The 15,799-nt window shown below is 42.8% G+C and overlaps 1 protein-coding gene and 2 long non-coding RNA genes across 3 annotated transcripts in view; 2 read left to right on the top strand and 1 right to left on the bottom strand.

Moving 5' to 3' along the window:
* The window catches only part of LOC114572821 (uncharacterized), a 75,843-nt gene extending 69,384 nt beyond the window's left edge, over window positions 1-6,459 (top strand). The window contains exons 2-3 of the long non-coding RNA XR_003694834.1: window positions 5,060-5,212; window positions 6,289-6,459. This is a non-coding gene — a long non-coding RNA (uncharacterized LOC114572821). The remainder of the gene's footprint in view (window positions 1-5,059; window positions 5,213-6,288) is intronic.
* On the bottom strand, window positions 4,946-10,159 carry LOC114572820 (uncharacterized). Its single transcript, XR_003694833.1, has 3 exons — window positions 9,769-10,159; window positions 7,457-7,592; window positions 4,946-5,625 (listed from the first exon to the last, which is right to left on the bottom strand). It is a non-coding gene; the product is annotated as an uncharacterized LOC114572820 (long non-coding RNA).
* The window catches only part of ches1 (checkpoint suppressor 1), a 109,702-nt gene continuing 101,190 nt past the window's right edge, over window positions 7,288-15,799 (top strand). The window contains exons 1-3 of the mRNA XM_028604601.1: window positions 7,288-7,619; window positions 9,848-10,004; window positions 10,897-10,956. The gene's annotated coding sequence lies outside the window, so the exon portion shown is untranslated. The remainder of the gene's footprint in view (window positions 7,620-9,847; window positions 10,005-10,896; window positions 10,957-15,799) is intronic.

Consider the following 15,799-nt stretch of genomic DNA (forward strand, 5'->3'; position numbering starts at 1 on the left):
ACTGACGTAACAGCTGTTATATATGTTAACATTTATTTTTACGTTTTAATTTGAGGGTCTTTAAGTTATTACATGCTGTCTCAGCTAGCGGTTAGCCGAATTAGCTGTTAGCTAAACTAACGTTAGCTTGGCTGTCGACCGGAAGCGTGGAACAGATTGTGCAGTGTCGTAAATCCTCGTACAACAGCGCATGCACGAACATTTTGCTCATGTGCAGAACGGATCGTGCAGGCAGAACGAATCGTGTACCGACAGTACTGTACTTGGTCAGAAAAAAAAGCACCCTTCAGCGTGCGTACAGAACGCACCGGGCAGAGCGGCAGCGCGGCCGCGGCGCCGTAAGATGACATAGTATTGAGAGTGACCAACATGGCGTCATGACTTTGCGTAAACGTACGCGCCACTTTCCTAAAGCCAAATGGCGTGTTATCTGTACGCATTTTGAGCTATCCACGTGTATGTCTGCGCTGTATACAGCGGATGTAAACATACACGTCATGTGGCGTCTTATCGCGAGAACGTGCCGTACTATCGCGAGAACAACGTCAAGCGCGTGTAATAAAAATAAAAGGTTGGGTTTAGGAAAAGAACACTGGGAAAGGCTTTAGTAACAAAAAAATGACAAAAACACGACGGTGACCAACGTCACACGCTTAGGAAAACAATAAGCGGTTGGGTTTAGGAAAGAAAACATTGGGGAAGAAAAAAACAGTTGACAAAACGCCACACGCAATCCCAGCTCTCCTGGGTGAAAGCCCTGTGTTTTACCGATCCGCCACCCCAATCAACCACCCTGTGCGGCCTTTCATACTACTCGCTACGGCGAAAATTCACACGTAGGTCAATGGCGTCCGAACGGCGTTGATAAACACGCTAAAAAGCGATTATGCGTCTCGATAACACGCAAAAAACGGCATACGAATTGGTGTGTCATACATACGCCACTTTATGAGACCGGTCTGGAGTGACAGCGGTAGCGAGTAGTATGAAAGACGGAAATGTAGCGGAAGGAGGATGGTTGGGCCGGTGGTTTGTGTCCCGTTCTTTTGCCGCGTGTCACAGAAACGTGGCAGTATCTCAGTCCGTAGGGAGTTGGGTTAGAAACCGGAGGGTCACTGGTTCAAGTCCCCATACGGACCAAAGTGCGGAGTGTGGACTGGTAGCTGGAGAGATGCCTGTTCACCTCCTGGGCACTGCCAAGGTGCTCTTGAGCAACGCACCGAACCCTCCGCCCCCCCCCAAACTGCTCGGGGTGCTCCTCCAAGGAGCAGCCCCCTGACTCTGACCTCTCTCCATTTAGTGTGTAGCATGTAGAAGTCCTGACCATGTTTGTAATTCAGGCCTGTGTTAATGTGTGTGCAACTGTACGAACAGAGTGAAAATTGTGAATTTCCCCTCGTGGGATAAATAAAGGCATTCTTCTTCTTCTTCTTCTAATTCAATTCAATTCAATTTTATTTATAGTATCAAATCATAACATAGGTTATTTCCAGTTACTTTACAGATAGAGTAGGTCTAGACCGCCCTCTATAATTTACAAAGCCCCAACAATTCCAACAATTCCAGTAATTCCCTCAAGAGCAAGCAGTGCAACATTGGCGAGGAAAACCCCCTCTTGGGAAGAAACCTCGGACAGACCCAGGCTCTTGGTAGGCGGTGTCTGACGGGGTTGGGGGTGTGATGAACAGTGGCGATAATAGTCAAATTAATAATGGAACAGTTCTTCTTCTTCTTCTTCATAACCCCACCCACGATCTTTTCCTAACCCTAACAAGTCCCGTTCTTGTGCCGCGTGTCAGTGAGTACGTCCCGACCCAGAGCGTCAAAAGTGAAGTCAAGAGTCCCGACGCTAAAGGAGACTTTTAGTGTGAATAACAAACGCCAAAGGCACACAACCAAGCGTTCCAAGCAATAAACTCAAAATTTCTCAAGAGTAAATTTTGAAGGGGACCCAAATAACACAGCCAAAATGTTACTTGTATAGGATATGTGTACACAGAGGAAAACCTCCCACTGCAAGTTAGACAACATCTTAGAAAACCTACAGTACCAGTCCAGAAGAAGAAGAAGAAGAAAAAAACATGCCTGTCTCATCCTTGAGCCCTTTTTTATCCTGGAAAGGCAGCACTTTTTCAGTCAACATTTGGCATGGAGACACATCTCTTCCACTTATCTAATAGCGAATGATTTCCTTGATTTTTTTTTCTTTTTTTCTTCTGTTGACACACTTGGAGTTTGCTTTTACTCTACCAGGGTGGCTACAGATAGTTTCTTTGTGTGTTTAGCCGGGGTACTTTCCAACGCTGTGTGCCCAGTTTTGCTCTAAACAAACCGCTGCCGCTGCTTTCAGAAAACCTCAAATTCATCACCGCCTGTGCACCCAAGAGAACAGCGACCCACTTATCAGTGTTTACATCAGCAAATATAAAAGAAAAAGTGAATATGACTGTTATTCATATTAAAATGTCACATATTCTTGCTTTTATGCGTAGCCTGTCTGGCATACAGACACTCCATTTTTAGTTAAACATGACTGGAACTAAAGCACTACCTTGGGAACTCTTCTGTTGATCAGGATGATCCTCTGAGGTCTATGTTTAGACGTGAGAGAGCCCTGAGGCTGCAGTTTGTTTGGTTCAACAGGGAATACATTTAAACTACGCCGTGATGAAAGAGTGTCACACACACAGCATGGCACCCGCGGTGATAAAAGATCACGACAGACTATTCAGCTTCTAAAGAGAAGCAGCATGCTGACAACATTGGCAGTATAATACTATTAGAAAACACAGAAAGGTCCTTTATTATCCTACAGCTGTTGTACGAACTGAGGCCTTGGGAAACAAGTTAGTTGATCAACCAAAGTTTATTCCTGTGCCACCACCATAAAGTTCCCTATGGTACAAATGTCAGTCCCTCCAGGATTTCGCGGCCTTTTTTGGAGATTGTTGCGGCCCAAAATGCCTGATTTTGCGGGAGCCTTTGTAAAAAATAGCGATAAAAGTTGCGATGTCTTATGTATGTTTGTTGCAATGAAGTTTATTTTGTATAGTTCTTTAAAAATAAAAAGTAAAATTGTTTCGGGGAGAATAAAACTACTCTGGTCTGAGTTTTCCTAGCTCAGGATGCTGCAAATGTTGATATAATATGAAAATGGCTGGTGGATTTAAGACAAAAAAATTATAGTTTATTGAATGTATCAAATTTGAACATATGTGTCAGTGGCTTGTTGATCTTTACATTGTTAGTTAATTTCCTAACCTGGCACATTCATATGGTTTGATAAATTACTTGTTGGACTTTAACTTATTGCATTTACAATAATGAGCGTTGCTGTCCTCAGTTTCTCTCTTTTACTCCCGCTTGGTCAGTGGCACTCAGAGTCACATTATACTGACGTAAAGTCTGGCACGTGGGACTGCTGGGATTGGTTGAAGTTGCGGGGAAACTCCGGTGATTGGTCAAATTTGCGGAAAAGTTGCGGTGATTGGTCAAAATTGCAAGTCGCACCAAAGTCACCGTGATTGGTTGAATTTGCATAAATTGGCGCGATCGCGACATCGCGAAATCCTGGAGGGACTGAAATGTTGATGACTTCATATAAACGGACAGAAAACAATTGTATTGTATTGATACAGTTGTATCTGTTGTACAAATAGTTGTATTTCTGTTCTGTGTCCTCCTCACTGTTGTTTACTGGTTTGCTGAAGTCATTCCAAAATAAGCTGTAGCTACTACTTACTGTGAAGTAGGGTGTTCAGCTTAGAGGAGCAGCAAACGTTCACTACCACAAATTGTGGATTTGAACTTTTAAGTGAAGTCCATTAAAGGGTTGGTAAAATGTATTTTTCAGTGCTTTCAAATCACCTATTGGGATGGCGGGATAAAGTCATGCCTGCAAACTCAGCGTTGAGCTATCATTTTCTTGGTTGCTGTTGAGCCGGCTAGCCAAATCTTCCTCTGTCTCCCAAGCAGGTGTAATTTAGAGTTGTCATTAAGTAACAAAACAATCTGGTTAGTAGGAATTCGACATCCTATCACATCAGATATTATTGATGTTGTTTTATTCCAAAACTCATGCACCTGTTCACACTCCCAGACCATGTGCAGGAAAGTTCCAGTTTGTTCATGTTGACAGAACGTGCAATAGGGAGTAGGAATGGCTTTAGAGACGTATCTCTTCTGAGGAGTGCAATATGTCCTATGGCATATGTTGAAGTGCTGGTTTTGGATATGATTTTCCCTTCAGAGATATACCTTTAAAACCTCTTTGAGACCTTTCTGTTTAACTTGAAGTCGCTAGCGCTAAACCCACCGGACTCCATTTAAAAAAACAATACTTTTAGCTTGTATGGAGCAAACATATTTTCACATGTAAATCAGTAAACTATGTGTTTATTTCAACCAGAACTTGAGTTGTGATGGTTGGAAAAGTGGAAAGACGGCTTTTCACAGTTTTTTCACACATTTGTTTCTGTCGACTTTGAAGGAAGTGTATTTTATGATGCTTAAAAATTATTTACTATTTACATGGAGTCGGGTGGGTTTAAAAAAAGGATCTTATTCTTTAACAGAAAGGTCGACCTCCTTAGAAATCCTTTCCATAATGTTGTCGGACACTTAGAATATTAAATATGAGCCTGTCAGTGGCAAAACGAGCACTTTTGTGAGGGTAAATACAAGCTGGACAATTGCCCTATTAACTTACATAGCTTAGCTTTTTAGCTGTAGCTTGTTTTGCTGCTGCCGACTGCAGCGATCTGGCTTAATACTGGACCAATTTCAAAGATTGTTGTTCCCATCAGTCACTTAGACACTAAAACATAGGAAAATAGGGTCCAGGTTGAAGAAAAACAGTAGTTACCCTTTAACATACATAACTCCACGCAGAAAAATTGGCCAAAAACTATCAAGTAGACCTTTTATTAGCCAAAACTGCCTTTTTTCTCTCTATAAATATTTCTGCTTGTATTGTTGTCATATGTACCCCTAGTAATGCTCATGACAGATCACACAAAGATACATTCAAAATCCCTTTCTGTCTGTTTCATCTGTTTAGTGATTGCTGGATCTCTCAGCCCGAGGCTGGATGCTGCTTCAACGGAGACAGCTCATCACGATGAGTGACAAGTATTGGGGGTGTGAACTCGACCAATTGAGTAGGAGGAGAAGGGCGGAGCTGACGACACACTTCCTGCCTCAAGGCATGAAGGTACTAATATTAGCTGAGTGTTATCATGATCATTTAAGATTTTTTTTCTCCCCCTGAGGGCCCAGAGGTGAAGTTTGTACAGTAGCAGTCATCTCAACCCACAATAGGTAGGATGGTCAAAGGATTGTCGCCCATAATTCAGTTGTGTGTGAGCCCCGCATTAAGGCAGAGGGACTTCATCCCAAGGGCACCACGGTACAAAAACAGTTCCATCTTTGTAATGAGGTAAAAATTACAAAGCTTCTCTGACCCTGTTCAGATGCCAAGGGCTTTGTATCTTTATGACCACTTCCTGGTTGCAGCTGAGAGGAGGGGTGGCGATCGCTGGGTGCCAATGTGGTTCCGTCACTCTATTAACAAAAGGGAGGACACACGGCAGACCGGCACATTCATCATCTAGCCAGCAGCCGGCCCTGTGGAAAAGACAATACACATTGCTCTGAGCTCACATTTGCTTGTAGTGTCGCAGATGTGAGAGAGAATGAGAGAGAGAGAGAGTGTGTGTGTGTGTGTGTGTGTGTGTGTGTGTGTGTGTGTGGCTGATGTGGCTGATGTGGCTGATGGTTATATCCCTATGTAGTTTTGGGTAAGTGATGGCGACATCCCACAGATCCTCTCCAGACAGCTGGGAAAACTCTAATGAGCCTGTGAACCTGCCGAGAAGTGTGTGTGTGTGTGTGTGTGTGTGTGTGTGTGTGTGTGTGTGTGTGTGTGTGTGTGTGTGTGTGTGTGTGTGTGTGTGTGTGTGTGTATTTACCTGAATGTGTGTGTACACAGTCCTGTGCTTTTAAATCTGTAATTCCTATCCCAAGACTCAATAAAAATAGAACACTTTTAGAGCGATGTATCTCTTATGGTTTGAAAACGCAGCTCTTCATATTCCCTATATATAAATACATAATGAAATCAACTTAGTCTGAACCACAAAATAGGCGGTCTCCCTTGGTAACAAAGCCCTGCCTGCTTCTCGCCAAGCCATAAAAAAAAACAGTTGGTAATAAACAGTATTCTGTAGGGCTGTTTATTGTTAATGCAGCTTGTGTGTGTGTGTGTGTGTGTGTTTTGTGTGACTTTAGTTGTGTGTCATTCCTGACAGCCGCCCAGCAGGAGGGGAACGCCACACTCCATCTTGTGACCTTCGCGGGTGCTAACGTCGTTGCCATGGCAGCAAGGCTTGATGCTTTCTGACTGGTCTGATTTGACCTCGACAGAAATACGACTGCGGGCCTTTCATCTCCCCCTTGTCCTTGTCTCATATACAGTATATATACAGTGTGATATTCTCTCACACACACACACACACACACACACACACACACACACACACACACACATTACCATATCCATATGCCCACACACATATGCTTTTAATGCGGTTAAATTACATTTTAACTGTATGAGCTCATGGCGAGCCTCCCGTCTGCGAGACCCCCTGCTGGCCCGTTACAGCTCAAGACTAAAGTGAGACGAAGCTGTTTGAAGAACAGAGACTTTGCACATTCACAGAGAGCGCAAGACGCTACTACGTCTATGCTCCCTCCTTTCCTCTCTTCACTTGACTTCCCCTTGTGACTCTTTATCTTGGGCTGCTTCACAGGCTAAAGGTTCAATAAGGGTCAGATGGAATCACAGGATGGGGCCCGCTAGTGTAGTGACTCATGAGGATATATTTGACTATGTAATATATGGTGGTATAGTGAGATAGCCTGATATATTTGATGATGGTGCAAGCACGCACAGGCACACACACACACACACACACACACACTGTGGCACTATCTTTGTGGGGACCCGTCATTGACATAATGCATTCCCTATCCCCTTACCCTAACCTTAACCATCACAACTAAATGCCTAACCTTAACCCCTACCCTCAACCTAACCATAACCTAATTCTATCCCTAATCCTACAACCAAGTCTTAACCCTCAAACAGCCCTTTAAACTTGTGGGGTCCAGCATTTTGGCCCCACAAAGCTGTCGGGACCCCACAAGTATACTGGACTCACGGTTTTTGGAACCCACAAATATAGTTAAACACACACACACACACACACACACACACACACATGAACACACACATTCACACATATATGAACACACACACACACACACACACACACACACCACTTCCACTATCCTCCCTGCTCTTAATCTCTGTCTAGGCTGCATGGGGACCCTGAGTGCACGTCCCTGACGTTGACAAAGCGCTATGGGTGTTTTTTGGCAGTCGTCCTCCTCTCACCTCCTCCCTCAGCTACCTGCTCACCACTTCATCAAAACCACGGGCACCAAAATGGTGAGGGATCCATCAACTTCCCACGCTGAGAGATGATGTCATCAGCGAGGGACGTCTCCTGGGGGATTGTTGCTGATGATGGCTGACATGGATCAGAACCACAGAGAAGGTAAGTAGCCTGCAGTACCGCAGTGGAAAACAAGAATAACGCTGCACCAACTGCACCCAGATGTGAAAATATCTGTGCGTTATTCACAACGATACAAGAAAATCTTTGCTCTCAGTGGATTTAACAGCTGCTATTTATGACTTTTTTTAATCCTTGACCCCTCCATGTTAAACGTACAATATGTAACTGTCTGCCGTTAGGGGTCTCTCAACCAAAACAATGGACGGTAAAACTGGACTTTTGATGACGTTGGGAAGTTGGTTGGAATTATGGGAGTTTTTAGTGTTAAACACCTTCGCTGCCAGGTAGAATGCATCAGTTCACGGACGAGTTTACCCATTCAAGTTTATTCACGTTACATTTAATAACGTTTATTCATGTTATTGTAATAAAATAACTGCAGTTTCCCCAACATAATTACGTTTTTCTTGATTAGATTTTTATTTGTAGCTGACCAGTTAGCTAGTGAGCCAGCAAGCTAACAGTAGCCAGCAGCTAAAACACAAAATATTTCACATATCAATGTCACCTTTTGTATGGTTTCAACACCGGGGCGGACGGGGTTTGTTGTAACGCTAGCTAGCTACTAAACGAGGCTGAGAGACGGGTGTGGGTGGGGATTGTCGGGGAAATCTCCGCGACAGCGATCCAGGACGTTCGATGCCTGTTGTGCAGCAGCAGAACATCTCCCAGCTGCCCGGAATTATCTCCCCTTCACTTTTCAGTAATCTTAACTTTTCGTTTGGGTGCTTAACCCACCTTTTGTCGGGTTAATTTAGCTAACCGTAAAGACAGCTAAACACGAAGGGGGGGAGAAATTCGGCAGGGAGGAGATTTTCGGCACATACACCGGTAGCGCTACGGAGATGTAGTTAGCTACCGCTATGGATGGCCGCAGTTGTGACTCGGTGCTGGGTCTGATATAGTCTGTTTCCCGACGTTTAATTAAACTGCCATTAGCGCCGTAAGCACCAGGCACTGTAGATAAGTTCTGGCCGGGGGGGTTGCTATAATGAAAGTAGCTGGCTGATAGCTGACTGGGGGCTAACGGTAACTAGATAGCTATATGTACCGGGGCTGTTGTCAGCTGTCATCCCGACTGAGTCTCTTTGCGCTGGGGGAGTGAGGCAGACAGACCGGGGTGTGCTTGCTGGCTAAATTAGCATTAGATTAATCGTCTATACAGCTAACATTAACTATACTAGTGAAGTTATTCGTGGGTTAACTCAGTCCTGTTAGCTGTGGTCGAAACAGTCATACTAAAAATAACTATTAGCGTGTTGAACGATGTAACCTCATAATGTTACCCACAAAGCATTAGCATCAACATTAGCACATTGTAGTAACGTTAAGCTGGTATCGATATTGAACTTTCAAAAGAGATAAGGTCGCTGTTGTATTACTGTGATACTGTGAAGTGGGATGTAATTAATCACAAAATGATGCTGTATGGCAAAAAAAAAACAGTATTACGGTTACAAGTATTTTTTTCTGTGACATTGTATGATTTACAATTACTCCTGAACATATCATCTTGGTGCCAGTGTTCTGACGGAAAATAGAGTAACTGGTGGGTGAAAGGTTATATGACGCCACTGACGGACGACTAAAGGAAACGTGCCGTGTCTGAAAATAAAATAACAGATTTCTCTGGGTTTGACATTTGGTGGAAACATTTGGGATAGTGTAAGAACACAACTCATACAAATATATAACATAGGTATGGTCGTTTTTAGACATTTTAAAGCAGAAATGTTACATATTGTACCTTTAACTGGTGTTGTAATGTTAGTTGAATAGCACAAATATGTAGGTTCTCTATACGTTGGATTGTGAAAGACAATGAGTTACAAGCTATCACAAAGTTTTCGCATTCCAAAATAAAAACCTTTAAAAAAAACATTTGTCTTTTCTCTTTAATAAAACAAACAAATATTATTATATGTTTTCCAAGAGTGTAACTTTCTGAAATTGTTGTTTAGCTAAAGGATAACAAACATTTGCAGAACTGTGGGTTGTTAGTAGTGATGGGCAAGCTACTTGAAAAATTTAGTCAATTACATATTACTGTAGAATAAAAAAATATAAATAGAAAGTGTGCTTTATTAAGCTGCCAGCCTATATGGTTAAAAAGTATCTATTTACTGACCATCAACAGCTAACGTTAACTTAGCTGTGGTGAGTGACTGTGGTCATCTTGCAGTTTTACAGAAGTCTTGCCCTCACAGTGAAACAGCAGGTAATGGAGGCTTGCCAGGGAGCTAACTAGCTAAGAAGAAACACCATGAAAAAGGACAAGAAAAAACTGCACCTCGTCTCTTGCACCAAGCTAACACGCCCCAGAAGAAATTGAAGAAATTGTTATCAACTCTCATTCAACTTCTGGTAAGACAACAAACAATGCGAATCCACCAAAATGTCAAAGTAACAGGCATGTCCTGGGATTAGTAACTGTAACGTTAATGAATTTTAAGATTGCACTACTCATTGCTGAAAAAACGTTACAGTAACTTAGCTAATATTACTTGCGAATTGATGCTAGCTAAAGTCAGTGAGTTAGCAACATTAGCTACTTAGCCACTACGTTAGCTATTGCCAGCCAGTGCCACTCTCACTGCACACACAGTCTAACATTCTTGACGTTGTGCTCTTCAAGATACCTTTTTCACAGCAGACATTTTGATTTGTCATAGCAGAAAAGTATGAAAAAAAACACAGGTTTACACTGGGCCCTGTAACTAACTATTAGTTCAGCTATACGGACGGGATTTACGTTATTAATGTTATTGATTACACCTGTGTTTCCAGCACTTGTGAAAAGGGTCTATACTAGCAGTTCACATAAATATTATTATTTAAATGTGTTTGTCGCAAGCTGCTTTTCTAGTATGTCCTCTTGGTTGTATGTATTTATGGGATCAGCTTTGCTATGTTTTTTTTTTTCTTTCCTAGTATATATATATATATATATATATATATATATATATATTCATTCTGCAAATGTCTTGTTTAAATATGAAATATTAAATATTTTCAGTGTTTACCAATTCCAACTGTGTTTCTTTTATATGTGTGTTTTCATCCTCGTGTTTTGGTATCTGCAGCATTTCTTGAAGTACATTTCTTTTAATATTTTGGTCTTGTTTGTGTTTTCATCCACCACAGAAAACATGAATTGTAAGTCCTACATGTACATACTTTTCAAGGTTACAGTCAAGGGCTCTTACTTTGCTTACATATCAGCTCAACATGCTTTTCTCTTTTTATCTACCCTCAGAGTGACTATAGGGCCTTGACCAACACTCAACACTACCCTCAGCTGCTCCAGCATATTTCAGTGAGTATTTCACCATTTTTGTGTGTGTTACGGTGTTCCAAGTATCCTGTGAAACAAGTTACAAACGGTGGTCCTCCACAGGACTTTGACATGTACATGACTGTGAAGTCTGTGTTATTGTGTAATCTCTCACTATAGCTGCTGTAAATCCTATTTGAGGTAATGTACAACACTTCAAGGCTCCCTAAGTACTCTTGCCTGACACTCATCCTGAATTAGCATTTTGCTCTTTTTCTTCATTATTCCGGCTGTGTCTGGTTTTCTTTTGGAGGTAATGCAGTGAACAATGATTGCACCTTGTTTTGTTTTTGTTTACATTTGAACTCATTAGGGCACAATTACAGTAATGAGTATAGATCCTCCTTTCTCTGTGCTTTTGTAACATATTTGTGTCGCTGTGTACCTGTATAGCCTGTACATCTCCATATCATTTTACTCTCCCCTCTTTACAAGAAGAATTTGGATTCCCTCGCTCAATTCTACAGCCCCTTAATTGATATAATTAGAGGATTAGAGTGTAAAGCTGCTACTCTGTCACTCCTGGGCTGCAACCAGCGAGGTGACAGTGCCGAGGCGGGATCCAGACACCGCCTCTCGGTTTGACACCAACATCCAGGAGGACAACAAAGATAAGGACGGCTAGAGGGAAAGCCCTCGTTCTGACAAGTGCAAATTAACCTGCCGTGCCCGACAGAGAACTGCCGCTATCTCCTCCCATTGCCCCATCCGTACTCCTTCCTCCCCTCGGTTCCTCCTTTCCCCTGGGCTTCCTTCTGAATTTTTACTTTTTATCCTCCTGTCTGTTTTGAATCATTACAACTTAAGAGCTGGCGTCCTGTCATCAACTGCAGGCATGGATTTTTTTGGTCCCTGCTTATAATACAATCATCTGAAACCTCTTACTTAGTCCCATTTACCAAATTATCCCTCTTATTATTGCCTCCTTTAAAGATCAATTTCATTTACCTACAACATGACACTCTTTCCTAGACTCTTCGCTTGCTTTCTGTCTCTATCTATTTATTTTTTTCTCTCCATCCCTCTCTCATTATTGGCGTAGCGGCGCGGTAGCCTCAGGCGTCTCACCTGGTGTGGGTCGTTACTAATCATATCCCGGAGCTAAATAGTGTAAAACGGCATCTTTATCAGGCCTTTGTTGTCCATAATACCTCTGCAGCACCCCAGGTGTGGATTAAATTATTATGTATCTGAAGTCATCTGCTGCTGCCAAGTGTGTGTGTGTGTGTGTGTGTGTGTGTGTGTGTGTGTGTGTGAGCGTGTGAGCGCATGCGTGGGTGCGTGCGTGTGTGTGTGATGGTCCTCTTCACCTCGAGGGAGCTCTGGCGAGAGAGGTTATAAAAGGCAGCAGGTTGGCAGGGGGAACCTATGGCCCGTGATGTTTATAGGGGTTGCCTGTGTGTGTGTGTGTGTGTGTGTGTGTGTGTCTGTGTCTGTGTGTGTTTGTTTGTTTGCCCATGTGCTCAGGGAAGACCCACGGTCTCGTGTCTAATTAGGAGCAGGAGATTGGTAAATAGAAAGGCTTGTTGGTCTGTATGTTAACATCTTACATGACCTTCCTGTCTAAGCCACAGAAGGCCTTTACTTTACCCCCACCCCCCACCCCCACCACCCCTCACCGTGCTGAAGCTACAGGTAGACTTAACCTCTCAGCATGACCTCTACTGTCATCACAGAGTCAACCTGAGTTGCGTGTTGTTCATTTGTCTCTCCCCCCCTCCGCCACCTCCGCCCTCCCTTTGTTGTCATTTTCTATAGCTAAAGCTCTCACTCAGCTCCTGCTAATCACTCAAGTTACACATCAGCTGTATGGGGGTGCGGCATACAGACATACTATGCCGTTTACACAGCTACATGTAGCGTTGCGAATGGACTCGCGTACGCTGATCACACACACACGGTGATTAGAGATTGATGAAAATCAACAGGTGAAGACTGGAAGACTGGTCTTTGTATCTAAACAAAGCATGTGTGCGTGTGTGTGTGTCTGTGTGTGCGTGTGTGTCTCTTGGTTACTCTTGAAACAGGGATATTGAGGCTGGACAAAAACACGGTGAGCCCGCCAGGCAGCGCCGGTCGACACCGCTTACAGTCGGCCGCTTGTGGCCAGATCAATCACCCTGTCAATCCAAAAGCAGTTTAAGGCTTGCTTCCGTTGTTGTTGCAGTTTTAGGTTCACAGATGGTAGAGATCAGTGCAGGAATCATAATAAGATGCCGTTTTCATGTGTATAGTATCAATATGACCTTGGCTCTCTCAGGTGCGATTGGTTGCCGTGCAGTGATTTGTCACTCGGCGTGGGTCACAGTTCACGTACAGTACAGTGTTTGAACTTTACCCTCTTTGTTGCCTGTCCGTAATCCCATCATGCTCCTCACGAGAGCTTTACTGTGAATGTAGATTATTCTCAAGTGTAAATCAATGTGGTGCTCCCTACCAAGAGACAGCCAATCCAATTTGATAAGAAAGGTTGTTCAGAAATGTGGGATGGTTTTATTGCTCTACTGGTTTATTTGGCCTACTTGTGCGGTATCAGAGTTACCATTGAAAATACTGTACAATATAGTGATACTATAGAGTAATAAAGCACTCGCATAGTACAGTCTTTCACAGTTAGTTGATGAGAGAATTAAAATACTTGATGAAGATTTGCACTGACAGACGTCCATCAAATTTGGAACTGCACAATGCGGAAGCAAAGAGTTTTGTTCACAATATTCCAGGAGCTGTCTTACCATCATCCACAACCTCTTTATTTAGTCCCAAATTCTGGCTGTGCATTGCTTTGTTGAGCCATAGTGTCCATCAAAAAGCCCAGTTAAAAGTCAGGTGTCATGCATATTCTTGTCTATTCTTAGTTACATCAGTTTCCCTGTGATAGCACTACATTAATCAAAACAAGAGGACTTACAGTGAGTCCGAGCCGTTGACTGTTTGCTCAAGATTTTTGGAACGAAAATGGATTTCTCACTAAACATCTTTGGATTAATATGGATTTCTGCTAATCTAATATCTACATATTGCACTCTCTCCTCTTCTTTCTGCTGCTGAATATTCCAGTGCTTGCCCACAATGACAAAACAACTGCATCCATCAGCTTTATTTCTTACTGGGAAACATAGTGTACACTTTTTTTCAATTGGAAAAACAAATAGATGAGAAGCACATGAAGACACAATTAGTAATAAAAATAAAAGAAAAAGCCAGACCAAAATGCTCTGATTTTTTGAGAATGTGTTGGCTCCAACATGTAACAGAACAAATGTTGGTTTGAGGCCACTGGCGACTTGGCAAAAACAGGTTGGGTGTTTATCCATTCCTCGTTTTTTCCCTTAAGGCTGTTTTCAGTCCAGTTCAGGGAACACACTGTGAGTGTTCTGCAAAACTTGTTCTTCTCTCTTCCGAAAGCAACCAAATGCCTCTTTGCGTGAGATGCACACAACGTATACTTAAAGGGTCGTACTCTTCTTAACACAGCCATTTTGGGCTCCTAATATCAGAGCAGAAACCTAATTTTGCCTCCTGCCTCCCGCTTTAACACTCACTTTATCATTCAAATTCTTTTTTTTTATACGGAAGAGGATTAGGGCCACATGTCAAAAAATGTATTTGAGTTCTGAGTTTAAAGTCAACATTAATCTCAGAATTGAGAACTGAGAATACTAAAGCCAAAAAAAGGCATCATTAGTGAATTTATAATTCTTTTTTTCATAATTAAGTTTATTTGCAGTCATCTCAGAATTCTGACTTTAAACTCAGAGCTCAAATAAAATGTTCACGTGGCCCTAATCCTCTTCTGTATTTTTCCCCCTCTCTCAACTCTCTTTTTCCTTACTCTCTTACTCTGTGTTTACTCGCTTTCTTTGTCCCAGTTTCTCTCTGTCCCCCTTCGCTCTCCTCACATTGACCCCCCCTCCCTCCAGATACCACAGCCTACTGATCAGAGTCGACCATTACAGTCCAACCATCTGCTTATTTGCCCTACATCTACGATTGACTGACAGCTGTGAACCTGAGCTGGAGTTACATAGATATGTTTGGGAGTTCAAGTGTGTGTGCTTGTCACTTCATGCATTTATCCATACATTGGTCACCAGGAGTTAGCCATGACCCACGTGTGGAAGCTGCCAAGGGTAGTTAACATGATACTACATCGTTGGAGCGCGCTCTGCATGGGCATCGTAGCGGAGACGTGTTACAGATGGTCACTATGTTGGGGTGGCATCATCCAATTTTCCCTTACTTTGTATCGCCTCGTTTGATCTGGTGCCATTGTTTCTTGCGGACTTTCAACCCTGTGCTAAATTCTCATCATTATTATTCTTCCATTTGATCTCTCTCTCTCTTTGTCTCTATCCTCTGTCTAGTGCGAGTCATCCCAACAGAACACCGGCAAAGGTTTAAGGTGACGGAGCGCACCGGAGGTCAGAACGTATTGTGTCAGCAATGACAAATTAATTAATAAGAATTAAAAGAGACAGGAAGCGAGAGAGCGAGTTAAAGAGAGAAAGAGAGTGAGTGACAGTCAAAGAAAGCAAACTAGAGAGCGGGAGACTGAAACAGGCAGATAGACATTATCAGGACACATGCAGGGACTTGTTTTCTGCCCGGACAGAGGCTGGCACTGTTAGTGAGTCCATCCTGCTCGGAGAATGAAAGCGTCTGTATCAGCCCACAGGCATCTGGTTGACATTGCAAAAAGCTGCATGACCACTAGGGACCTGTCTTTACAGTGTTGGCCTCTTTTCCTGCTTGTTTTCAATGGTAAGAACATGTGTTTGCACATTCCCTGCAGTATGGGAGGGAAACGTTTTTAGTGTTCAGT

This window comes from Perca flavescens, chromosome 18 (assembly GCF_004354835.1).
Source record: "Perca flavescens isolate YP-PL-M2 chromosome 18, PFLA_1.0, whole genome shotgun sequence".
In the NCBI taxonomy this organism is placed as follows: domain Eukaryota; kingdom Metazoa; phylum Chordata; class Actinopteri; order Perciformes; family Percidae; genus Perca; species Perca flavescens.